Here is a 27,221-nt window from a genome sequence, read left to right on the forward strand (position 1 = left end):
TGTGCACTTTTCTTATGAAACTGTACTTTGATAAAAAGATAAACAATTTAGCTCACGATATGATTATTATTGTGCAACTCAACAAATATATTCCAGATGCAAAGAATTTAATCAACAAATTGGACAGAACAAATTTTAAATTTCTGGTACAATTAACAAAACAATTTTCTCACTGCCTGAGGAGGTCCCACATACACTAGTTTAAAACAACATAAAATCAAATAATGTTGTTTTTCTCTTTTTTAATTGGATTATAATTGCTTTACAATGTTGTGTTAGTTTCTGCTGTACAATGAAGTGAATCAGCTATATGTATACATATATCCCCTCACTCTTGGACCTCCCTCCCCCCCTAAAACAATCAAATAATGTTAAGTAAAAATGATAAGAGTTTAGAAGCACTAAATCTTGTCATTTAACTGAGTGTAAAGTTCTCAGAATACATGTGTATTCTGCTTTAGTAAAATATATTCCAATTTAAATGTGCAAGAGGCACTGTGATAGGGAAAAAATAAGGTATAGACCTAGCACTTTTCTCAAGGAAGTAGCAGTCTAAGTAGATGTTACAGGGGTATTCACTCTTAAATTTAATATATTTTCACACTTTGATATATAATTTCAATACAAGGCATAAAGTAATCATTGTGACAAAGTTCCAATCTATGTTCTTTACATGCTTAAAAAAGAGGGAAAACCCTTTAATCTAAAGATGAAGTTCATGCCTGTAGTTTAAAAAAAGTACCAGTGTGAAAGCAACTGAAAAGGATTTTAAAGGATTGGGGAATGGCTATACTTGTTACAGGAAATAATTAAGGGTAAGAGTGAGACAAGGGCACTCCAGGAAAAGATGATTACTTGCACTGTAAAGAAACTGTTGAAAACTGTGAGATGTTTCCAAATAACAGCTGGTCATACTGTTTGCCAGTTTTGTAAAATAAAAATCTGAAAGAAATGTAAGACGGGATTTAGAAGTTAGTGGGGCTACCTTATAAAGGACTTTTTTTTTTTTTAAACTAGGAAAAAGATTACGTATTTAATTTGTTAGGCAATAGAGGGAGTATTAAGCTACTACTGATGTTTTATGGATTAGAAAGGAAGGCTTATAGTAAATTGGTCTTCTGGAGGGTATAGTAATAACTTAGATGAGGGTAAATAAGGAAATCGCTCTGAATAGTGAAAGCAGGGATAGAAAGAAATCCAAGCATCATTGTAGAATATATTGGTCCTAGTTTTTTTTTTTTAGTTGTGGTATTATTATTATTATTATTTTTGCGGTACACGGGCCTCTCACTGTTGTGGCCTCTCCCGCCGTGGAGCACAGGCTCCGGACACGCAGGCTCAGCGGCCATGGCTCACGGGCCTAGCCGCTCTGCGGCATGTGGGATCTTCCCGGACTGGGGCACAAACCCGTGTCCCCTGCATCGGCAGGCGGACTCTCAACCACTGCGTCACCAGGGAAGCCCAGTTGTGGTTATTATTGACATATGACATTATATTAGTTTCAGTTTCAGGTGTATAAAATAATGATTCGATATTTGCAAAATGATTCCCACATATTGCATAATGATCACCACAATAATTCTAGTTAACATCTGTCACCATACATAGGTGAAAATTTTTTTCTTGTCATGAAGACTTTTAAGATCTACTCTCTTAGCAACTTTCAAATATGCAATACACTATTATTAACCATAATCACCATGGTTTCCTTTACATCCCCATGACTTGTTCATTTTATAACTGGATGTTTGTACCTTTTGACCCCCTTAACTCTTTTCATCTACCAGCTACACCTAACCTCCACCTCTGGCAATCACCAATCTGTTCTCTATGTTTATGAGCTTGGGTTTTTTTTTTTTTTTAATTTTTGTTTTTCTTTTTGTTTTTCAATTCCACATATGAGTGAGATCATATAGTATTTTTCTTCTGTCTGACTTGTTTCACTTAGCACCATTCCCTTAAGGTTCAAGGTTCATCCATGTTGTTGCAAATGACAAGATTTCATTCTTTTTTATGGATGAATAATATCCCATTATATATACCACATTTTCTTTATTCATTCGTCCATGGTTGGACAGTTAGATTGTTTCCATACCTTGGCTATTATAAACAATGCTGCAATGAACATAGGGTTGTATATATCTTTCTGAGTTACTGTTTTTGTTTTCTTTGGATAAGTACTCAGAGGTCCTAGTGTTTGATTGAAAAATCTGGGGTCTAAAATGACTTCAAAGTTTGAGGTATATGTGACTAGGTATCAAGGAGTGAAAAGGGTAGCCCTAGCAAGTCAGTAAAGCAGATTTTTTCTTCTTGTCTGTGGAAACTTACTAATGAATGGAGAGAGATTAGAGGATAGCTGGAATTGAAGGCAGAGAAGGAGAAGGGTCAAGAGAAGAGATTTTCTTCTCAGAGTTAAATCAGTGCTTTCTTTTTCTCTCATCACAATTTTTAAAATATGCTTTATATTTCAAGTGTGTTTTATTTTATTGAGAAACAAGTTAATATTTGGAATTGCTTTCAATTAGTTTTCCAAAAATCACTATTTATTTTACTTTCATCATTATGTGTGTGTGTGTGTGTGTGTGTGTGTGTGTGTGTGTGTGTATAACAAATAAAACAAATATATTTATATTTTTGAAGGCAGGGGGCTTCCTAAGTCTAACAGAATATGAATAGACATTTATAGCGCTTGAGTTAATTATTTAATTCTAAATTATTTATTTTAAAAATTTGCTTTAAATACCAATGTGACCAAATATGATTACCCTTATCTTCTTTTTATCTTCTTACCTAAAATCTTTTTTTTAACATTTACCCATTGTCTTTCTTACCATATTACCTCAGAGAAAGTTATCATCTCATTTTCAAGGTAAACTTCTTACCCGTTTGTGTTGAGAGCTACTTATCATCCAGTTCTTCTAGAAACATGGTCTAATGTTAACCAGATCTGTTCCTTGTGCTTTTGGTTTTGCCTTCTATTTTAGATCCTTTCCCTTGAGTGTCAAACAAACATATATTTTCCAAAGTCTCAAAACTACCATCCCCTGGCTTGCCCCATTTCTATGCCTTCAGTGAAAAATTTTCTGAAGACCAGAACTGATAAAACTTTACTTTCTTATCATTTTTTTACTCCTCAGAATTTTGTAATATGTATTATTTTCCTGTCCCTTTAATGAAATTAAACTCTCAAATCATTAAAGTCATTTTAGTCTTCAAATTAAGCATCTTTTGTCATCCTTTCTTCTTTGACTTTCTTTAACATTTATACCTGTTGATTACCCCCTTCCTCTCTTGAAAAATAATTTTATGCAGGTCTAGATCTTCTCCATACTCTCTGATGATTCTTTTATTTCAGATTCTGTTTTATTCTCTCTCTATATAGTCTTCCACTTGATTAGGTCACTTCAACTAACATTTTCTTGTGACACTGTCACATTTTGTTCCATTTAATTCCAATATAAATGCAAATCTGTCTTGTATTAACAGCTTTATGTGAATAACTTACTTTTCAAACTTAAGTCTGTAAACAAACTCATCTTCTCTTCAATATCTGATATTCCTCTAGCTCACTTCTGTTCTCTAAATGACACCACTATTTGTCATGCTTTTATTTGTTCATTCTTTCTGAATTTTGAAACCATTACACCTCAAAGGATTAGTGGGAGAGACAGATATGTAAATTCTGGGATAGGATGCAAGCAGATTAGAGCTGGAGTTGGAGACCATGACCTTGTGATTACAGGATTTCAGAGAAACTTTATGGTGTGTAGCTAAAAATCCATCAAGTGGAAAAATGGATGGGATAAGTGTTTAGCCAAAATCTTTAGTGCTTTATTGGAAAAGGATTGCTGTACTTGTTAATTCTTCCAGACCTCTGAGTTGTAAGCATCTGAGTACCAAGGGATTCTGCAGTTATCTGATTTCCAGGTGTCTGAGAAGCCTCAGGGCAGAAAGAAAGAGGCTCACAGTAGGCAGCCAGGGCAGGTACACTTGAGTTACACTTACCAGAAGCTGGCCTATGCTGGTCAAAAATGCTTGACGCTAACAGCTGCATTCATTGCCAACATAAGAGATGAGTGGAGAGAACGTGAAGCAGTGAGTAAGAAATATCTGATTCATTATAATTATTCTACATTTTAACAGACTAGATTACTTTCCATTTACCAAATCTGATCTCTGCTTTCCCCACTTGCTTATTTTGATCAAGCTAATCTGTACTTTCAGGTGCCCTTCTTCTCAGTTCTGTCTATCCTGATTCCAACTATCCTTTAGTTCCCAGCTCAAATTATCCCTCCTTGATTTTGTCCCATTAGTAAGAGGCTATTTCTTCCTCCTAACTCATATATCCCGGCACAGGGATCTCTGGTTGCCCTAATGAAATGAATCTTTGTTAAAGACAGGACTATTTTTCTCTTCATTGTAGTGTTTGGTTCTATTCCAACTAATGAATCTGGAGAAGTTTTTCATGATGATATTGTTATCTGTGACCATATATATCAATTATTAATTCCATTCGAGCCTTAACTTTCTCATCTATATAACCTGGGTTAATAATATTTATTTTGCTGGGTTATTTCAAGTTTTAAATAATAAACTGTTAGTAATGGGCTTTCAGAGAATAAATGACCTTTGAAAGTTCACTTCCCATCTGCAAGGCTACACTAGAAATTAGGCAATTGATTGTTGTTGTTGTTGTTGTTTTCCCTTTATGTTCAGCTGAAGTAATTCATTGAAAATTTAGTTGTCCATGGCTAAGCAATGTTTTGTTCTCCAGTGAGAATGGCATTTTTTTTTTTCAGTTTGTATGATTCCCTGATTGCCACAGAGATCGCATTGTAACCACTTGGGGGAGGGATGGTACAACCTTGGGATAAAGCTGATGCTGAGGCAGACAGAGCAGAGAGCAAAATGATCCCACTGACTGTTCTTTTGGAACTTGCTCTATCTCTGAACTTCTAATTTTGTGAACACATTTCTTAATTTTTCAGGCCTGAATTGGGTTTTTCTGGTTCTCACTGTTTAAAGTGTCTAAAATGACACATATTTCATTTTACCTCTACTGATGTTTATTCTTTCATTTATCTCAGACTCTGCTGCTATCCCTGCCATAAAGTCAGGTGTTGGCAAAATATTAGACTACAGGAAACACAACAGCCTCAGAGAAACATGACTCAACATGCAGGGCGGGGGGCTTCCCTGGTGGTGCTGTGGTTAATCCTCCTGCCAATGCAGGGGACACAGATTCCATCCTTGGCCCGGGAAGATCCCACATGCTGCAGAGCAACTAAGCCTGTGTGCCACAACTACTGAGACTGAGCTCTAGAGCCCTGAAGCCTGAAGCCTTTGTGCCTAGAGCCTGTGCTCTGCAACAAGAGAAGCCACCGCCCTGAGAAGCGCACGCACCACAACGAAGAGTAGCCCTCACTTGCCACAACTAGAGAAAGCCCGTGCAGAGCAATGAAGACCCAACGTACCAAAAAATTAAAAAAAAAACACGCAGGGTGGGACAACTCAGGGCCCCTCCAGTGTGCATAGGGTTTGTTCTGCTTTCAAGGCTCTCCACAGCATCTGAAGCTTTATATCCCTGGAGGCGACTGCCCGTATGTTTGTTCACCTTTATTAGCAACCTGCAGTTGCCAGGCATCTGCTAAATTACAATTTTGAGTGCTCAGTGGTGACCTCATTTGCATAAAAAAGGAGACTCTTTGCCCCTCATTTAGTTAGAATGGCATTGCACCACAGTGTAGAGCTTGCATATAGGTATATTAAAAGACTCTGTTGAGCTAAGAAGCTTAGAGGCTTCTTTGTGCAGTTAGGAAGTTGCGACTGGGTTGCGTTAATATGTGCTTATTGTTCTTTCTTAGAACAATAAAGTAAACAGATTCTCTCCTCTGAGAGAAAAAGGAGTTTCAATAATGTAGAATTAGCTTTGCTTCTGTCTAGATCCCTTGCTTTTTCAACCCCAATTAACATATCACATAGTATGTAGGAGAATATTGGCAACATATAAAAGGATATAGAGGCCACAGAGCAATAGATGTTCTCTGATCCTATGCAAGCTGATTCTTCATGGTGGCTTCCTTTCTGCAGAGCTTCTAGCTTGTCCTGTAGCAACACCTGATTAGATAGCAGTGCCTTGCAACATTCTCAGCTGTTCTTTCTTTCCTCAGTTAACTTCTCTTGTCTGTGCAGTTGAGTTATCAAATGCTGTAAGTGTTATGTCAATACCACTTCAAATATAAAACACTAGCTGTGCAAAGGCTAAGGCAAATTGTTTTCCAGCTAACGACTTGCAGCCTGCTCTTACAAATAAAGACCAGGACTCTCCACAAAGCACTGAAGCAGCAAATTTAAAAGGAGGCAAATAGAACATGGACTATTTGGCATCAGAGATAAAACAGTTCATTACCTGGTTAATTTTCCATTTTCCTGGTTTAGAGCAAGCATAAAATTACAGATAACAAAATGACACTTAATAGTCACTGGACATTACAAGAGAAATGTAACCTTTAAAGACGTTCCTCTTCCGTTGCTGGAAAAATTAAGGGTGGGGTGGGAGGATTCTATAGGGTACAGATCCCAAAGGCAGAAAATATAGGGGAAAGAACTAAGGTCTAGCCCCAATTCTATGAATTGTTAATTATGGAAATCTGGCCAAGCCACACTCCTTCTAGCAGGGACTTAATTATCAAATTTGTTATACAGAAATTAAAACAGTTATGTTCTCTACTATGCAGGGTTGTAGCAAAAATGAAATGAAATCACGTATATAAACGTGTGTTAAAAACTCTAAAGCAGATACACAAAGATTCATACCGGTGGGGTGGAGTCAAGATGGCGTACTAGGAGGATGCAGAATTCACGTCTGCTTACAACTAGGGCACCTACCAAACACTGGTGGGGGACCACGGACACCTAAGGGGGTGGGAGGAACCCCCAGTGACCGGGTAGGACGTGAGGCTTGCGGGGAGTGAAGGGGGAGGAGAAGTGGAGGCGGGATGGGACTGGTGCCCCTAAGGGGCAGCTGTGGGAGGGAAAGGGATCCCACTCCCAAAGGGGGAAATTGGGGGACCATTGGGAGGGCAGAGGATCAAAAGGGAGTGTGGCCAGGTTTCCCCTGCCTACTTGGACCCCCAGGAACCTGTTGAGATCCCGGGCCTGATCCTCTGCCCACCTAGGCCCCCACCAGCCACGAGGGTCCTGAAGGAGTGGGAGGGAGGGAAGAGGGAGCAAAAGTGAAGGCCGGACCTCTGAGACCGGCACCTGTGAGGGGTGACTGGGGGAGGGGAGGAGTTCCTACACCCAGTGGGGCCCACCCGTGGTTAGAGGTCCAGTGGCGACAGGGGACACTCTGGGGGAGATAGTGGGGAATGGCGCCAAGTAATGGAAGGGAACAGGGCCAGTGCTTTCCCTGTCCACTTAGGCATGGGGGAATCTGTTGGGCTCCCAGGCCTAATCCTCTGCCCTCGGAGCCTCTCTCCTGCCGCCCAGAGCCCAAGCCCTGCCCCTACACCCCCACCCAGGGCACTACTTCCACACTCAGAGACCCCCTCCAACGAGCTGGGCTTAAACCCCACCCACACACCCTCACTCAGGCCCTACCTCCAAGCTCCGGAACTCCACACTCCAGAGGCCCTCCTTTCCACATGCTGCTTCTCCCCTTTTGCAGGTCCTAAGCAGAGGCCCCGCCCCACGCTTGAATGTCACCACACCTAGGCCCTGTGCCATCCAAAACCCCACCCCTGCCTAAGTTCTATGCCCCACCTAAACTCCACACGCATAGCCAAGGAAATTTTTTGGGTTTTTTTCTTTTCTTTTTTCCTCTTTTACATTGGGGTTCTGTTTAAACTCATTGATTCATTGTTGTTGATTCTTTTATATTTTTATTTTTCCTAATCTTTTATTCTTCTAATTTTATTTTATTCTTTATACTTTGTTAGTGATCTCTCTCCTTTTGGTTTGTTTCCCCCCACACACCTTTTTTTTTCTTTTTTCTGTTGTGGTTTTATTTTACCTTGTTGCAGTTATTTCAATTACACTTTTATTTTTCCTAATATATTTTTTATCATTCTAATTTTATTTTGTTTTTTATTCTTTGATATTGTACTGATCCTTTCTTTCTTTCTTCCTTTTTTTTTTTGTTTTTAACCACACCATGAAACTTGAGGGATCTTGGTTCCCAGGCCAGAGGTTGGGCCTGAGCTCCTGTGGTAGGAGCTCCAAGTCCAAACCACTGGACTAACAGAGAACCTCAGACCCCAGGGAATATCAGTCAGAGTGAGGCCTCACAGCGGTCCTCATCTCAGCACCAAGACCTAACTCTATCCAACTGCCAGCACACTCCAGTGCAGCATGTCTCAGGTCAAACAACCAGTAAGACAGGAATACGTCATGACCCATCAAAAAAAAAAAAAAATGAAAAAACAAAAAAGTTTGTTACAGATGAAGGAGCAAGGTAAAAACCTACAAGACCAAATAAATGAAGATGAAATAGGCAACCTACCTGAAAAAGAATTCAGAGTAATGATAGTAAAGATGATGCAAAATTTTGGAAATAGAATGGATAAAATACAAGAAACATTTAACAAGGATCTAGAAGAACTAAAGAGCAAACAAACAGTGATGAACAACAAAATTACAAAAATTAAAAATACTCTAGAAGGAATCAATAACAGAATAACTGAGGCAGAAGAACGGATAAGTGAGTTGGAAGATAAAATGGTAGAAGTAACTGCCAGGGAGCAGAATAAAGAAAAAAGAATGAAAAGAATTGAGGACAGTCTCAGAGACCTCTGGGACAACATAGAACACACCAACATTCAAATTATAGGGGTCCCAGAAGAAGAAGAGAAAGAAAGTGTCTGAGAAAATGTTTGAAGAGATTAGAGTCAAAAACTTCCCTAACATGGGAAAGGAAATAGTCAATAAGTCCAGGAAGTACAGAGAGTACCATACAGGATAAATTCAGAGAAAAACATGCCAAGACACATATTACTCAACTATCAAAAATTAAATACAAAGAAAAAATATTGAAAGCAGCAAGGGAAAAGCAACAAATAACACACAAGGGAATCCCCATAAGGTTAACAGCTGATCTTTCAGCAGAAACTCTGCAAGCCAGAAGGGACTGGCAGGACATATTTAAAGTGATGAAAGGGAAAAACCTACAACCAAGATTACTCTACCCAGCAAGGATCTCATTCAGATTCGATGGAGAAATTAAAAACTTTTTGGATAAGAAAAAGCTAAGAGAATCCAGCACCACCAAACCAGCTTTACAACAAATGCTAAAGGAAATACTCTAGGCAGGAAACAAAAGAGAAGGAAAAGACCTACAATAACAAACCCAAAACAATTAAGAAAATGGGAATAGGAACATACATATTGATAATTACCTTAAATGTAAATGGATTAAATGCTCCCACCAAAAGACATAGACTGGCTGAATGGATACAAAAAAGAGACCTGTATATATGCTGTCTACAAGAGACCCACTTCAGACCTAGGGACACATACAGACTGAAAGTGAGGGGGTGGAAAAAGATACTCCATGCAAATGGAAATCAGAAGAAAGCTGGAGTAGCAATTCACATATCAGACAAAATTGACTTTAAAATAGAAACTATTATAAGAGAAAAAGAAGGATACTACCTAATGATCAAGAGATCAATCCAAGAAGATGATATAACAATTGTAAATATTTATGCACCCAAAATAGGAGCACCTCAATACATAAGGCAAATGCTAACAGCCATAAAAGGGGAAATAGACACTAACACAATAATAGTATGGGACTCTAACACCCCACTTTCACCAATGGACAGATCATCCAAAATGAAAATAAATAAGGAAACACAAGCTTTAAATGACACATTAAACGAGATGGACTTAATTGATATTTAAAGGACATTCTATCCAAAAACAACAGAATACAATTACTTCTCAAGTGCTCATGGAACATTCTCCAGGATAGACCATATCTTGGGTCACAAATCAAGCCTTGGTAAATATAAGAAAATTGAAATTGTATCAAGTATCTTTTCCGACCACAGTGCCATGAGACTAGATATCAATTACAGGAAAAAAAAAAAACTGTAAAAAATACAAACACATGGTGACTAAACAATACACTATTAAATAACCAAGAGATCACTGAAGAAATCAAAGAGGAAATCAAAAAATACCTAGAAACAAATGACAATGAAAACACGATGACCCAAAACCTCTGGGATGCAGCAAAAGCAGTTCTAAGGGGGAAGTTTATAGCAATACAATCCTACCTCAAGAAGCAAGAAAAATCTCAAACAACCTAACCTTACACCTAAAGCAATTAGAGAAAGAAGAATGAAAAAACCCCAAGGTTAGCAAAGGAAAGAAATCATAAAAATCAGATCAAAAATAAATGAAAAAGAAATGAAAGGAACAATAGCAAAGATCCATAAAACTAAAAGCTGGTTCTTTGAGAAGATAAACAAAATTGATAAACCATAAGCCAGACTCATAAAGAAAAAAAGAGAGAAGACTCAAATCAACAGAATTAGAAATGAAAAAGGAGAAGTAACAACTGACACTGCAGAAATACAAGGGATCATGAGAGATTACTACAAGCAATTATATGCCAATAAAATCGACAACATGGAAGAAATGGAAAATTCTTAGAAAAGCACAACCTTCCAAGACTGATCCAGGAAGAAATAGAAAATATGAACAGACTAATCACAAACACTGAAATTGAAACTGTGATTAAAAATCATCCAAGAAGCAGCCGCATAGCACAGGGAGATCAACGCGGTGCTTTGTGACCACGTAGAGGACTGGGATATGGAGAGTGGGAGGGAGGGAGATGCAAGAGGGAAGAGATATGGGGACATATGTATAAGTATAACTGATTCACTTTGTTATAAAGCAGAAACTAACACACAATTGTAAACCAAATATAATCCAATAAAGATGTTTAAAAAAAAAAATTCTTCCAAGAAAAAGAGGCACCAGACCAGGAGGCTTCACAGGCGAATTCTATCAAACATTTACATAAGAGCTAATACATATCCTTCTCAAACTTTTCCAAAATATAGCAGAGGGAGGAACACTCCCAAACTCATTCAACGTGGCCACGATCACCCTGATACCAAAATTGACAAAGATGTCACAAAACAAGAAAACTATAGGCCAATATACTTGATGAACGTAGATGCAAAAATCCTCAACAAAATACTAGCAATCAGAATCCAACAGTACATTAAAAAGATCATACACCATGATTAAGTGGGGTTTATCCCAGGAATGCAAGGATTCTTCAATGTACACAAATCAGTGTGATACACCATATTAACAAACTGAAGGATAAAAACAATGTGATCATCTCAATAGATGCAAAAAAAGCTTTTCACAAAACTCAACACCTATTTCTGATAAAAACTCTCCAGAAAGTAGGCATAGAGGGAACTTACCTCAACATAATAAAGGCCATATATGACAAACCCACAGCCAACATCATTCTCAATGGTGAAAAACTGAAACCATTTTCTCTAAGATCAGAAACAAGACAAGATTGCCCACTCTCACCACTCTTATTCAACATAGTTTTGGAAGTTTTAGCCATGGCAATCAGAGAAGAAAAAGAAATAAAAGGAATCCAAATCAGAAAAGAAGAAGTAAAGCTGTCACTGTTTGCAGATGACATGATACTATACATAAAGAATCCTAAAGACAGTACCAGAAAACTACTAGAGGTAATCAATAAATTTTGTAGAGCAGCAGGATACAAAATTAGGGCACAGAAATCTCTTTCATTCCTATACACTAATGATGAAAAATCTGAAAGAGATATTAAAGAAACACTCCCATTTACCATTGCAACCAAAAGAATAAAATACCTAGGAGCAAACCTACCTAAGGAGAAAAAATACCTGTATGCAGAAAACTAAAGGACACTGATGAAAGAAATTAAAGGTGATACAAACAGATGGAGAGATATACCATGTTCTGGGACTGGAAGAATAAGCATTGTGAAAATGACTATACTACCCAAAGCAATCTACAGATTCAGTGCAATCCCTATGAAACTACCAATGGCATTTTTCACAGAACTAGAACAAAAAATTTCACAATTTGTATGGAAACAAAAAAGACCCTGAATAGCCAAATCAATCTTGAGAAAGAAAAACGGAGCTCAAAGAATCAGGCTCCTGGACTTCAGACTATACTACAAAGCTACAGTAATCAAGACAGTATAGTACTGGCACAAAAACAGAAATATTGATCAATGGAACAGGATAGAAGTCCCAGAGATAAACCCATGCACATATGGTCACCTTATCTTTGATAAAATAGGCAAGAGTATACAATGGAGAAAAGATAGTCTCTTCAATAAGTGTTTCTGGGGAAACTGGACAGCTGTATGTAAAAGAATGAAATTAGAACACTTCCTAACACCATACACAAAAATAAATTCAAAATGGATTAAAGACCTAAATGTAAGGCTAGACACTATAAAACTCTTTGAGTAGAACATAGGCAGAACACTCTATGACATAAATCACAGCAAGGTCCTTTATGATCTACCTCCTAGAGAAATGGAAATGAAAACAAAAGTAAACAAATGGGACCTAATGAAACTTAAAAGCTTTTGCACAGCAAAGGAAACCATAAACAAGATGGAAAGACAACCCTCAGAATGGGAGAAAATTTTTGCAAATGAAGCAACTGACAAAGGTTTAATCTCCAAAATATATAAGCAGCTCATGCAGCTTAGTATCAAAAAAACAAAAAATCCAATCCAAAAATGGGCAGAAGACTTAAATAGACATTTCTCCAAAGAAGATATACAGATGGCCAACAAACACATGAAAGGATGCTCAACATCAGTAATCATTAGAGAAATGCAAATCAAAACTACAATGAGGTATCACCTCACACCAGTCAGAATGACCATCCTCAAAAAAATCTACAAACAATAAATGCTGCAGAGGGTGTGGGGGATAGGGAACCCTCTTGCACTGTTGGTGGGAATATAAATTGATACAGCCACTATGGAGAACAGTATGGAGGTTCCTTAAAAAACTAAAAATAGAACTACCATATGACCCAGCAATCCCACTACTGGGCATATACCCTGAGAAAACCATAATTCAAAATGAGTCATGTACCACAATGTTCATTGCAGCTCTATTTACAATAGCCAGGACATGGAAGCAACCTAAGTGTCCATTGACAGATGAATGGATAAAGAAGATGTGGCACATATATACAATGGAATATTACTCAGCCATAAAAAGAAATGAAATTGAGTTATTTGTAGTGAGGTGGATGGACCTAGAGTCTGTCATACAGATTGAAGTAAGTCAGAAAGAGAAAAACTAATGTCGTATGCTAACATATATATGGAATCTAAAAAAGTAATTGTTCTCATGAACCTAGGGGCAGGATAGGAATAAAGACACAGATGTAGAGAATGGACTTGAGGACACGGCGAGGGGTAAGGATAAGCTGGGATGAAGTAAGAGAGTAGCCCCGACATATATACACTACCAAATGTAAAATAGATAGCTAGTGGGAAGCAGCTGCATGGCACAGGGACATCAGCTCAGTGCTTTTCGACCTCCTAGAAGGGTGGGATAAGGAGTGTGGGAGAGAGACGAAGAGGGAGGGGACATGGGGATGTATGTATACATATGCCTGATTCACTTTGTTATACCCCAGAGGCTGACACAACACTGTAGAGCACTTATACTCCAATAAAGATGTTAAAAAGAAAACAAGACTCTGAAGCATAGTAACAAAATTTAAGCCACTCCTTTGCATGAAGATCCACTACATTACTTTGAGCTTGTAATGTCAATGTATAATAACCTGAGAACAATGAAATCATGGAACATGCAACTCAGACTGAGATAATCATGATTCACAGAGATGTTATAGTTAACCTAACTCAGCCTCTCAGTTAAGAGGCTCTTTAGAAACTATCTAGTCAAGCTATAGCTAGAGTCCTGCACCTCTCTGTCAAGGAGTTTTTCTGCCTGTATTTAGACACATTCTGTGTTAGAGAATTCAGTTCTTACTCATTTGAGCCCAGTGTGGTGTCTGAAGTGAACTGCATGCTGCTGTCCAGGAGGTGGAAGCTTCCTCCTCTACTCATTGTGAGTTCTTGTGCTTGAGCTAATAATACAATTGACACAAAGATTAACAAGAGTAAAAGAAACAAATTTTAATTTGTGTGCATGCAGGGAGGTATCATAGAAATAGGACCTAAGAAGTGCCAAAGCAGACAGCTTTCATACTTTTTAGACAAAGAAATAATAAATCTGTGAGGACAAAGGAACTTAGGCTTTGGATGCTTAATTAGCGAAGGGTTTTGGCTTGGGGTAGTGTAATAGGGAAGAACCGTTGTATTCTATTACAAGTTAATCACTAAAGGGATGTTGCCTGTAAGCTTAAATTATACATAACGGCCCATCTCTGGGAACCCTGCTTCCCAGGTAATGAGCACTAAGCTAAAATCCCTTTGTTTAGCTCACTGGAAACATCCTGACCAGGCCCACCTGTGAATGACTGCAGGGAGGAAGAAATTAACACATCCCCTCCAGAGGCTGATGGGAACCAGGAAATGTTGGACTTTACTCTCTCCCCTTTTAGAATAAAAGGAGCCTGAATTCTAACTCAGGCAAGATGGTTTCTTAGGACACGGGTCCACCATCTTCTTGGTCTGCCGGCTTTCCGAATAAAGTCAATATTCCTTGCCCTAACAACTTACCTCTCGATTTTTGGCCTGTCGTGATGTGCAGCAAGAGCATGGACTCAGTAACAGTAGTAAGTTAAAGAAGTTACAGGGTTTGTTTATATAGGCTTCTTGCCTATCCCTATCTCTGGTGATAAGGGTGTCCTTCTGCATCCAGATGCAGGAGTACACCTTTCACATGAGGAACTTATTTCCAGCTTTCAGGGAGACAGAGAAGAGGGCCAAGGTATCCCTTTTGCATCGACTCTTTCTTTCATAACTTTAATCCAAAATAACCAATATCCCATTGAGGATTGTATTGAGGGGCCTCTCTGGCCCACAACAGTGCTATGCATGAAGCACAGGGTTTGATAAGAAAAGTGTTCAAGACCTTGCTTTGCCACTTATTGTTTTCCTCATACTGGGCAAGTTAGTTTCAGATTCAACTGCCTCATCTATAAAGGTGCAATAATAATGCTATAGATGTCATAGGGTTTTCACGAGTACCCACGTTCTTTACAGATGTTAGTAATGGTCGGAATTGAATTGAGAATTCATCTTATCTTACTAGATATGTTATCTTATTTACTGACTGAAGGCATGCAGCAATAGTGTAGTGCCAAAGACGATATGTGCTATTTAAATCATCTTAAGTGCCTTTTAGAGATGTACCATTCAAAAATGTTCCCTTGGAAAAAAAAGCTTATTCTATTGGCATTGAGAGAAAATGAGAGATTACACATGAACCCTGAAATCCCTTTAGTACATATTAGTTAAATGCCACTGTGCATTTTCTTTAAAACATAATACAACAAACAAGAAATAAAAAGTGTTTGAACATTGTAGGGGAGCAGAATTTGCCACCCCAAGTATGTGTTTCTTTGGCATAAGGATTAATTTAGGCTGATTATTTTTAAGGCCCAAAAGATTTAGGAAAAAATTTGACATTCCCTCTAAATGCCTAAAAGAATGTAGATAGAGGGCCTGTTCCAGGAACGGAGCTATTACCATGGATAACTATAGTATGTATATAGTATACATACTATATATAGTATAGTATATACTATATATATACAGTATATAGTATATAACTATAGTATGAACTAGGTGTGGCAGACAGGGAGGAACCTAGCAATGTCATGTCAGTTACCTTCCTCCCCTTTGAAATGCCTAACCACTACCCCCAACATCCTCCTTTGTCTTCAGCTGAAGATGGTATTTAAGGTAAGGGCTTTGACCATTTTGATGAGTTACTCAGTTTTCCTTAATCTTTCCCAGGTGTGCATGTTATTAAACTTTTGTTTGATTTTCTCCTGTTAATCTGTCATATGTCAATTTAATTCATAGACCAGAAGGGTAGAGGAAAATTTCTTTCTCCCTGACAACATTGATGATCTTCAGTAACTTATAGAATAAAGTGTAGACTAGCAATGGTTTTTTTTGTTGTTTTTTTTGCGGTACGCGGGCCTCTCACTGTTGTGGCCTCTCCCGTTGCGGAGTGGAGCACAGGCTCCGGACGTGCAGGCCCAGCGGCCATGGCTCACAGGCCCAGCTGCTCCACGGCATGTGGGATCTTCCCAGACCGGGGCACGAACCTGTGTCCCCTGCATTGGCAGACGGACTCTCAACCACTGCGCCACCAGGGAAGCCCTAGACTAGCAATCTTACTTTCAAAAGGGGGATGCTAAAATTATTTGCCATGTCTAGGAACAGGCTGAAGTGAGCCAAAATTGTAATGTACACAATTTATCCTTGTCACCCTTCTACATGGTTTTTGCCTTCCTCTTGAGTCTCTCTGTATTGGTCAGACTTCTCACCTTCCCACTACCTTTTCTGTATTCACCTTAAGCAAAGAACTTCTCTTTGTTCCTTGGTAGGGGCCTCAACTAATTTAATGGACCTCAACAAATCAAACTAATTTCATTTGTTTGGGTCATTAACCTTTCAAAGTCTTCAGTCAGTTACTTCATCTATAAAATGGTTACAGTAATGTCACAGCTTTAAGAATTAAATGAGGAAATCCATATAAAGCATTTAGCATATTTTCCCACTCATGGTAAGTTAGAATGATTTTTTGATATAATTACAGTATCATATTTAAGTTACAGTTTTATGCTTTCAAAAGTTAGATGTCCAAATTGAAATAACTTTAGAACCAGAATGATTGTATTTGAAATGCTATTTATCATTGTAAGAGTTTAGGATCAATTTCATAGTATGTTTCTTAAAAAAAGAAGTGTTTCAATAGAAAAGGCTGATTTGATATTTTGCCTGTTAGCAAAAGTCTGTGCAAAGAATGACATCCAGAACTGTGGAGAAACATAGCAGAAAACATTTGCACAGGAATTAGGAGAGAATTTTATTATCTTAACTGAATTTTTCTTCTTCCTGATTCTCTATTTCTACTTCCAGAAACTGAGATTCAAATTAGTATTTCTTCATCAACTATTTAGCTTATCAAGGAATGATATAGATTTAACTGTATTTCTGTGAGGAGGAGATAATGGACACAAGAGCATTTCTTGTCTTTTTTTTTTTTCTTTCTAAAGAAGATGTTGGGGGTAGTAGTTTATTAATTAATTTATTTTTGCTGTGTTGCATCTTCATTTCTGTGCTAGGGCTTTCTCTAGTTGTGGCAAGCGGGGGCCACTCTTCATCGTGGTTTGCGGGCCTCTCACTATGGCAGCCTCTCCTGTTGCGGAACACAGGCTCCAGACGCGCAGGCTCAGTAGTTGTGGCTCATGGGCCTAGTTGCTTCGTGGCATGTGGGATCCTCCCAGACCAGGGCTCGAACCCATGTCCCCTGCATTAGCAGGCTGATTCTCAACCACTGCGCCACCAGGGAAGCCCCCATTTCTTGTCTTAATGGAATGACCCACACCTTCACACTATATTAACTCTTACTTTACATATGGTATTATTATAGTTTTCTTATGAAATCTAGTTGTTTTCAGCTTGGTTCTGCTGATCTCGGGTGGCCTCGGCTTGCCAGCAGCTTGAAGCAGGGTTTCGATTCCTGGCCAGAGATTGAGGTCAGGCCACGGCAGTGGAAGTGCCGAATCCTAGCCACTAGACCACCAGGGACCATTGGCCAGTGACAAGGCCCTGGCTCTTTGGCTTTTCAAAAAAGAATTCCCACAAAGACAGAAAGTAGTGAAACAAGTAAAGTGTTTTTATTAGGAGGAAAAAGAGTACGTGTGGATAAACACATGGGCGGGCTCAGAGAGAGAGTTAATAGTAGTTTGAATCACTTATGTGGGGTATTTCTTCTGGGCTTCCTTTGGCTCATCATTTTGATTTACCTGTTTCTGAGTCCGTAGTTGTTATATCTCAGGATCTTCCCATGTGTCTGCATGCATCTCTTAGTCAAGATGGATTCCAGAGATGAGGCCTATGGGTAGATTGACATCACTCCCCTTTTGACCTCCAAGGAGCTTATAGACAGGAAGGTCTCCTGGACTCCAAGAATGGGAAATATGTGGTCTCTTATCTTTTATCTGGGCAGGACCCAGCCTCTATTATCCTGCTGTTATGGAGTTTCTATCCACAGGGGACGAACTCCATCTGCTCAGCCTGGGGCCCATCTATCTCCAGTCTCACTGCCATCCACCCTCTTTCTTAATGATTCAGTAGTAACAAGATGATGTAAAGTATGTGCTCTGTTCTTTACTCTCCCTAACTTATGTAGGTGGAGTGGGTAGCCCCTATCATCTAGGCAAAGCATAAGGATGTTTTTGCAAAGCTGAATTGGGTAGCTTAATAGTGATAATACTACAAACTGAGTAATAGACAATTCAGTCATTGAATACTTATCACATAGCATCTTGAATTTCTCAACTGGATTCTGACATTATTTACGTAAAATTGTCTGTAATATTTTAAATATCTGTCCCTATTTTAAATTACTTAAATAGATTGTATATTCTCTTTTTATTACAAAACAGAATAAGAAAACAAAAATATATAAAAAGATTTAACTATTTAAACATAATAAAAATTTGAGATGTATTCATGCAATTGACAGTATAATTAACATTTGATCAAACTGTGATCAATAAAAAATAAATGTACCAAATGCATACACTGAGATATGCATATTGAGATGTTATTTTATTACTTTATCCATATTTAGTCATTGAAGGCTAGGAGTGACCATATTTATAAAAGATCGTATTTATTTCTAATTTTAAAAAATTATATGAGCAGATGCTTTATACCTTCTGTAATCTCTAGAGCAAGGAGTCTTTATGAATTTTTGATGCCCAGATATCCAGCGCACAATTTTTTTTTTTTTTTCTTTTTTTGTCTGCTGAACTAGATCAGAGTGGAAAGAGTGGTTTTGGGGGTGGAAGTATAGATAAATGCAGTAGAATCAAGAAGCCTGTTTAATGTAGGAAAAACAACGTTGAAAACACCATATATCAGTTGTCATTTCTCTGGCGACTGAGCATCTGAAAATCCTCAAAGTATTTAGGCAAGTGCTGCCACTTATTCATATACAAATTAATTTAACAAATACATGGATTGCTAACTATGTGAACATTGGACAGGATATGCAGTGGTAATAAGATAGGCAAGGTCACTGCCTTCATTAAACTTAAATTCTAGAGGTTTATTATAGGAAAAGAGAGGTCACCACCTGTTATAACTAAAAGAAAGACCTTTGATTTTCAGGTCCACTCAGTATTCCCCCTTCCACACATCTACGCACACAGACGATTTGCAGTATGGGCAAGAGCTTTAACTTAGCCTTGGCCAGTTAGAAACAATCATCCATGATTTCGAATTCAGAGCTACTGATACAAAGAGACAAGAACATTAGCAAATCCATTCTGGTCATGCCATTAATGAAGATCACAACACAAATACATGTCTACAAACTAGTTCCCCTATTCCACCCATTATAAAGATTATCACCAAATGTATATGTAATTTACCCATGTTTAATTATTCCTATGTTTAACCACATTGTAATATTGTTTTTATTCAACTATAACATTTCCTGTTTTATTCTTTTAGATAAGAATATTGCTTTACTTTCATAAATGTCTTTACCACTTTTCCATCTTGGGAAAAAAATAAGCTCACCTCTACATGCTTCCACAGAGTTACTTTATCAATGTTTACCTATTAATTAACATAATGCTTAGCAGGACATTTATGATTCTCAAAAGGGCCCAACTGAAGGAATAATTCATCTTGGCCCCTGTACCCCTAGGATTACACTAAATGTTAAGGTCCTATTTAATTCCCAACTTGTGGGAAAAGGCATGTGTCTTCAGTCAAAATGCTTGAAATTCATGGCTATTTATCTGATATTAAAACCTGAGTTTCTTTACAGATTCACAGGCCTTGAAAGAATGAGCAGTTATTCTTTTTTTTTTTTAAACACTTTATTGGATATAATTGCTTTACATTGTTGCATTAGTTTCTGCTGTATAACGAAGTGAAACAGCTTTTGGATACATATATCCCCATATACCCTCCCTCTTGCATCTCCCTCCCACCCTCCTTACCCCGCCCCTCTAGGTGGTCACAAGCACCGAGCTGACCTCCCTGTGCTATGTGGCTGCTTCCCACTAGCTTTCTATTTTACATTTGGTAGTGTGTATTTGTCAATGCCACTCTCTCACGTCTTCCCAGCTTACCCTTCCCCCTCCCTGTGTCCTCAAGTCCGTCTTTATACCTGCATCTTTATTCCTGTCCTGCCCCTAGTTTCTTCAGAAACATTTTTTTTTTTTTAGATTCCATATATATGTGTTAGCATATGGTATTTGTTGTTCTCTTTCTGACTTACTTCACTCCGTATGACGGACCCTAGGTCCATCCACCTCACTACAAATAACTCAATTTCATTTCTTTTAATGTCTGAGTAATATTCCATTGTATATATGTGCCACATCTTCTTTATCCACTCATCTGTCGATGGACACTCAGGTTGCTTCCATGTCCTGGCTATTGTAAATAGAGCTGCAATGAACATTTTGGTACATGACTCTTTTTGAATTATGGTTTTCTCAGGGTATATGCTCAGTAGTGGGATTGCTGGGCCATATGGTAGTTCTATTTTTAGTTTTTTAAGGAACCTCCATACTGTTCTCCATAGTAGCTGTATCAATTTACATTCCCACCAACAGTGCAAGAGGGTTTCCTTTTCTTGACACCCTCTCCAGCATTTATTGTTTGTAGATTTGTTGGTGATGGCCATTCTGACTGGTGTGAGGTGATACCTCATGGTAGTTTTGATTTGCATTTCTCTAATGATTAGTGATGTTGAGCATCCTTTCATATGTTTGTTGGCAATCTGTGTATCTTCTTTTGAGAAAGATCTATTTAGGTCTTCTGCGCATTTTTGGATTGGCTTGTTTCTAGTTTTGTTTTTGCGGTACATGGGCCTCTCACTGCTGTGGCCTCTCCTGTTGCGGAACACAGGCTCCGGACGCATAGGCCCAGCAGCCATGGCTCGTGGGCCCAGCCACTCCGCAGCATGTGGGATCTTCTCAGACCGGTGCACGAACCCGTATCCCCTGCATTGGCAGGCAGATTCTTTACCACTGTGCCACCAGGGAAGCCCGGTGGTCTGTATTTTGATAATGAGCTGCATGACTTGCTTGTACAGTTTGGAGATTAATCCTTTGTGAGTTGCTTCATTTGCAAATATTTTCTCTCATTCTGAGGGTTGTCTTTTCATCTTGTTTATGGTTTCCTTTGCTGTGCAAGTGCTTTTAAGTTTCATTAGGTCCCATTTGTTTATTTTTGTTTTTATTTCCATTTCTCTAAGAGGTGGGTCAAAAAGAATCTTGCTGTGATTTATGTCATAGAGTGTTCTGCCTATGTTTTCCTCAATGAGTTTTATAGTGTCTGGTCTTACATTTAGGTCTTTAATCCATTTTGAGTTTATTTTTGTATATGGTGTTAGGTAGTGTTCTAATTTCATTCTTTTACATGTAGCTGTCCAGTTTTCCCAGCACCACTTATTGAAGAGGCTGTCTTTTCTCCATTGTATATTCCTGCTTCCATTATCAAAGATAAGGTGAACATATGTGTGGGTTTATCTCTGGGCTTTCTATCCTGTTCCATTGATCTATATTTCTATTTTTGTGCTAATACCATACTGTCTTGATTACTGTAGCTTTGTAGTATAGTCTGAAGTCAGGGAGACTGATTCCACCAGCTCCATTTTTCTTTCTGAAGATTGCTTTGGCTATTTGGGGTCTTTTTTGTTTCCATACAAATTGTGAATTTTTTTCTTCTAGTTCTGTGAAAATTGCCATTGGTAGTTTGATAGGGATTGCACTGAATCTGTAGATTACTTTGGGTAGTATAGTCATTTTCACAATGTTGATTCTGCCAGTCAAAGAACATGGTATATCTCTCCATCTGTTTGTATCATCTTTAATTTCTTTCATCAGTGTCTTATAGTTTTCTGCATACAGGTCTTTTGTCTCCTTAGGTAGGTTTATTCCTAGGTATTTTATTCTTTTGGTTGCAATGGTAAATGGGAGTATTTCCTTAATTTCTATTTCAGATTTTTCATCATTAGTGTATAGGAATGCAAGAGATTTCTGTGCCCTAATTTTGTATCCTACTAGTTTACCAAATTCAATGATTAGCTCTAGTAGTTTTCTGGTAGCATCTTTAGGATTCTCTATGTATAGTATCATGTCATCTGCAAACAGTGACAGTTTTAGTACTTTTAGGATTTAGATTCCTTTTATTTCTTTTTCATCTCTGATTGTCGTGGCTAAAACTTCCAAAGCTATGTTGAATAATAGTGGTGAGAGTGGACAAACTTGTCTGTTCCTGATCTTAGTGGAAATGATTTCAGTTTTTCACCATTGAGAATGATGTTGGCTGTGGGATTGTCATATATGGCCTTTATTATGTAGAGGTAAGTTCCCTCTCTGCCTACTTTCTGCCGGGTTTTTTCATAACTGGGTGTTGAATTTTGTCAAAAGCTTTTTCTGCATCTATTTAGATGATCATATGGTTTTTCTCCTTCAATTTGTTAATATGGTGTATCACATTGATTGATTTGTGTATATTGAAGAATCCTTGCATCCCTAGGATAAATCCCCCTTGATCATGGTGTATGATCCTTTTAGTGTGCTGTTGGATTCTGTTTGCTAGTATTTTGTTGAGGATTTTTGCATCTATGTTCATCAGATATATTGACCTGTAGTTTTCATTTTGTGACATCTTTGTCTGCTTGTGGTATCAAGGTGATGGTGGCCTTGTAGAATGAGTTTGTGAGTGTTCCTCCCTCTTCTATATTTTGGAAGAGTATGAGAAAAATAGGTGTTAGCTCTTGTCTAAATGTTTGATAGAATTCACCTGTGACTCCATCTGGTCCTGGGCTTTTGTTTGTTGGATGATTTTTAATCACAGTTTCAGTATCATTGCTTGTGTTTGGTCTATTTATATTTTCTATTTCTTCCTAGTTCAGTCTTGGAAGGTTGTGCTTTTCTAAGAATTTGTCCATTCCTTCCACCTTGTCCACTTTTTTGGCATATAGTTGATTTTAGTAATCACTCATGATCCTTTGTATTTCTGCAGTATCTTCTGTTACTTATACTTTTTCATTTCTAATTCTGTTGATTTGAGTCTTCTCCCTTTTTTTTTTTTTTGATGGGTCTGGCTAGAGGTTTATCAATTTTGTTTATTTTCTCAAATAACCAGCTTTTAGTTTTATTGATCTTGGCCATCGTTTCTTTCATTTCTTTTTCATTTATTTCTGATCTGATATTTATGAGTTCTCTCCTTCTGCTAACTTTGGGTTTTTTACGTTCTTCTTTCGCTAATTTCTTTAGGTGTAAGGTTAGGTTGTTTATTTGAGATTTTTCTTTTTTCTTGAGGTAGGATTTTATTGTTATAAACTTCCCTCTTAGAACTGCTTTTGCTGCATCCCATACATTTTGGGTTGTCGTGTTTTGATTGTCATTTTTTTCTAGGTATTTTTTTATTTCCTTTTTGATTTCTACAGAGCTCTCTTGGTTATTTAATAGTGTATTTTTTAGCCTCCATACATTTGTATTTTTTACAGTTTTTTTTTCCTGTAATTGATATCTATTCTCATGGCGTTGTGGTAGGAAGAGATACTTGATACAATTTCAATTTTCTTAAATTTACCAATGTTTGATTTGGGATTCAAGATATGATCTGCCCTGGAGAAAGTTCCATGAGTGCTTGATGAAAACGTATTCTGTTGCTTTTGGATGGAATGTCCTATAAATAAAGTCCATATTGTTTAATGTGTCATTTAAAGCTTGTGTTCCTTATTTATTTTCATTTTGGTTCATCCTATCCATTTGTAAAAGTGGGGTGTTAAAATCCCCTACTATGATTGTCTTACTGTCGAGTACCCCTTTTATGGCTGTTAGTTTTTGCCTTATGTATTGAGGTGCTCCTGTGTTGGGTGCATCAATATTTACAATTTTTTTTCTTCTTCTTAGATTGATCGCTTGATCATTGTGTAGTGTCCTTCTTTGTCTTTTGTAATAGTCTTTATTTTAATGTCTCTTTTTTCTGATATGTGAATTGCTACTCCAGCTTTCTTTTGATTTCCATGTTCATGGAATATCTTTTTCCATCCCTTCCCTTTCAGTCTGTATGTGTCCCTAGGTCTGAAGTGGGTCTCCTGTAGACAGTATATGTACGGGTCTTGTTTTATATCCATTCATCCAGTCTATGTCTTTTGTTGGGATGATTTAATCCATTTACATTTATGGTAATTATTGATATATATGCTCCTATTACCATTTTCTTAATTGTTTTGGGTTTGTTAATGTAGTTCTTTTCCTTTGGTTGTGTTTCCTGCCTACAGAAGTTCCTTTAGGATTTGTTGTAAAGCTGGTTTGGTGGTGCTGAATTCTCTTATCTTTTGCTTGTCTGTAAAGGTTTTAATTTCTCTGTTGAATCTGAGTGAAATCCTTGCTGGGTAGAGTTGTCTTGGTTGTAGGTGTTTTCCTTTCATCAGTTTAAATATGTCTTGCCACTCCCTTCTGCCTTACCGAGTTTCTGCCGAAAGATCACCTGTTAACCTTATGGGGATTCCCTTGTATGTTATTTGTTGCTTTTCCCTTGCTGATTTAAATATTTTTTCTCTGTATTTAATTTTTGATAGTTTGATTAATATGTGTCTTGGCATGTTTCTCCTTGGATTTATCCTGTATGGGACTCTGCACTTCCTGGACTTGATTGGCTGTTTCCTTTCCCATATTAGGGATGTTTTCAACCAAAATCACTTCAAATATTTTCTCAGTCCCTTTCTTTTTCCCTTCTTCTTCTGGGACCCCTATAATTCGAATGTTTGTGCCTTTAATGTTGTCCCAGAGGCCTCTGGTACTGTTCTCAATTCTTTTCATTCCTTTTTCTTCATTGTGCTCTGTAGTAGTTATTTCCACTGTTTTATCTTCCAGGTCACTTATCCGTTCTTCTTCCTCAGTTATTCTGCTATTGATTCCTTCTAGAGAATTTTTAATTTCATCTATTGTGTTGTTCATCATTGTTTGTTGCTCTTTAGTTCTTCTAGGTCTTTGTTAAACGTTTCTTGTATTTTCTCCGTTCTATTTCCAAGATTTTGGATCATCCTTACTATCATTACTCTGAATTCTCTTTTCAGGTAGACTGCTTATTTCCCCCTCATTTGTTCAGTCTGTTGGGTTTTTACCTTACTCCTTTATCTGCTGCATGTTTCTCTGTCTTCTCATTTTGCTTAACTCACTGTGTTTGGGGTCTCTTTTTCACAGGCTGCAGGTTTGTAGTTCCCATTGTTTTTGGTGTCTCCCCTCAGTGGATAAAGTTGGTTCAGTGTGTTGTGTAGTCTTCCTGGTGGAGGGGACTGGTGTCTGTGCTCTGGTGGATGAGGCTGGATCTTATCTTTCTGGTGGGCAGGACCACGTCCGGTGGTTTGTTTTGGGGTGTCTCTGGCCTTATTATGATTTTAGGCAGCCTCTCTGCTAATGGGTGGGGTTGTGTTCCTATCTTGCTAGTTGTTTGTCATGGGGTGTGAAGCGCTGGAGCTTGCTGGTCGTTGAGTGGAGCTCTGTTTTAGCATTGAGACAGAGATCCCTGGGAGAGCTCTCACCAGTTGATATTACATGGGGCCAGGCAGCCTTTTGTGGTCCAGTGTCCTGAAGTTGGCTCTCTCACCTCTGAGGCTGAGGTATGACACCTGGCTGGAGGACCAAGACCCTGTCAGCCACATTGCCTGCAGCTCCAATGCAACTGAACAGAAGGCTCACACAGTGGGTTCGTTAGGTACCATACATAGAGTCAGAAGAGTTGCTGGACTGCTGCGTGGGTGGTCACTCCATATCCTGACAACTATGCCAGCTATGTTCACCAAAATGTCAGAAACAGAGACCTGTTTACAAGTTACTGCATCAGTCAGAGTGTGATCAGCTCTTCCAGCCCCAGTGATCTAATGGCACGACAGCTGAGTCATTTTGGGGCACTGGCCTGTGGGGTGAATATGTGGCTGGACTGAGATGATTGCTCAGGGAACCTGACAAACCCCACTGCTTTTTCCCACACCTACCAGGTATTTTTGAGGAAGGTCCTTGCTATAACCTTACAGATACATACCGTGAATCATTTTCTCCAAAGACTCCTATGGCCATTCTCTCAGTTTCTGAGTATATGGCTGTACATAATATAATATGATATAATATAATATGATATAATATAATATGATATAATGTAAATAAAATTAAATACAAAATGGAGATAAGAGTTGAAAATTCCCTGAGCAGATGAAACCACTTAAGCTGTGTAAGCAAATCTGAATCTAGCTTGTAGGTTATTTCTTACAAATACCTCTGAAAATCATAAATGAAACTTAAGCTGGTCCCCCCAAACTGACATGAGGTAACTACTTTTAACCAATTCCTTATCACTAGGGAAAGTCTAATGCTCTAACCAATCATTTTGAAGAATAAACAGCCTTTGCATTTTTACTCTATAACCTACCCTATAATAAAATACTTCTGAGCCTCATTCCACTGTTGCTCTGAGAGGTCCTAGTTCATGAACTGTTCTTATATGCACAATAAATTCTTATTAAATACTATTTTATTGATCTGATGTTTTAATTTTGCTGGTAATTAATTTTGCTATATATATATATATACATTTAATATTTGATATACATGTGTGTGTATATATATATTATATATATATATATATGTAGTCAAAAATCCAGAAATAGGATATATATGTGTCTCTTCAGAAAGTAGCAATATCAGTATCATCCTATTGGTTACACAGGTGAATAAATTATGAAGGTGAATAAAGTAAAGGTTGGAAGATTCTAGAAGAAGTTCTTGGATTTGCCCTTTCTTCAAATAATGAAAGAGAAAATAATGTCACATTCCAGAGGGAATGGCGAGATTAGTGTAATTATGAAAGGTTTGAAAGATTGAGGTGTGATTATTAGTATCATACTGACATTTAATTCTCCAGTTTGATGAATACAGAAGATAAATGAGACATGGAGAATGATGAT

At 37.9% G+C, this 27,221-nt stretch overlaps 1 protein-coding gene across 1 annotated transcript in view; it reads left to right on the top strand.

Moving 5' to 3' along the window:
- LOC125963493 (WAS/WASL-interacting protein family member 3-like) overlaps window positions 1–27,221 on the top strand; it is a 303,322-nt gene that overhangs the window by 200,701 nt on the left and 75,400 nt on the right. The window lies entirely within an intron of this gene.

Source organism: Orcinus orca, chromosome 2, assembly GCF_937001465.1.
Source record: "Orcinus orca chromosome 2, mOrcOrc1.1, whole genome shotgun sequence".
NCBI classification, from domain to species: Eukaryota; Metazoa; Chordata; class Mammalia; order Artiodactyla; family Delphinidae; genus Orcinus; species Orcinus orca.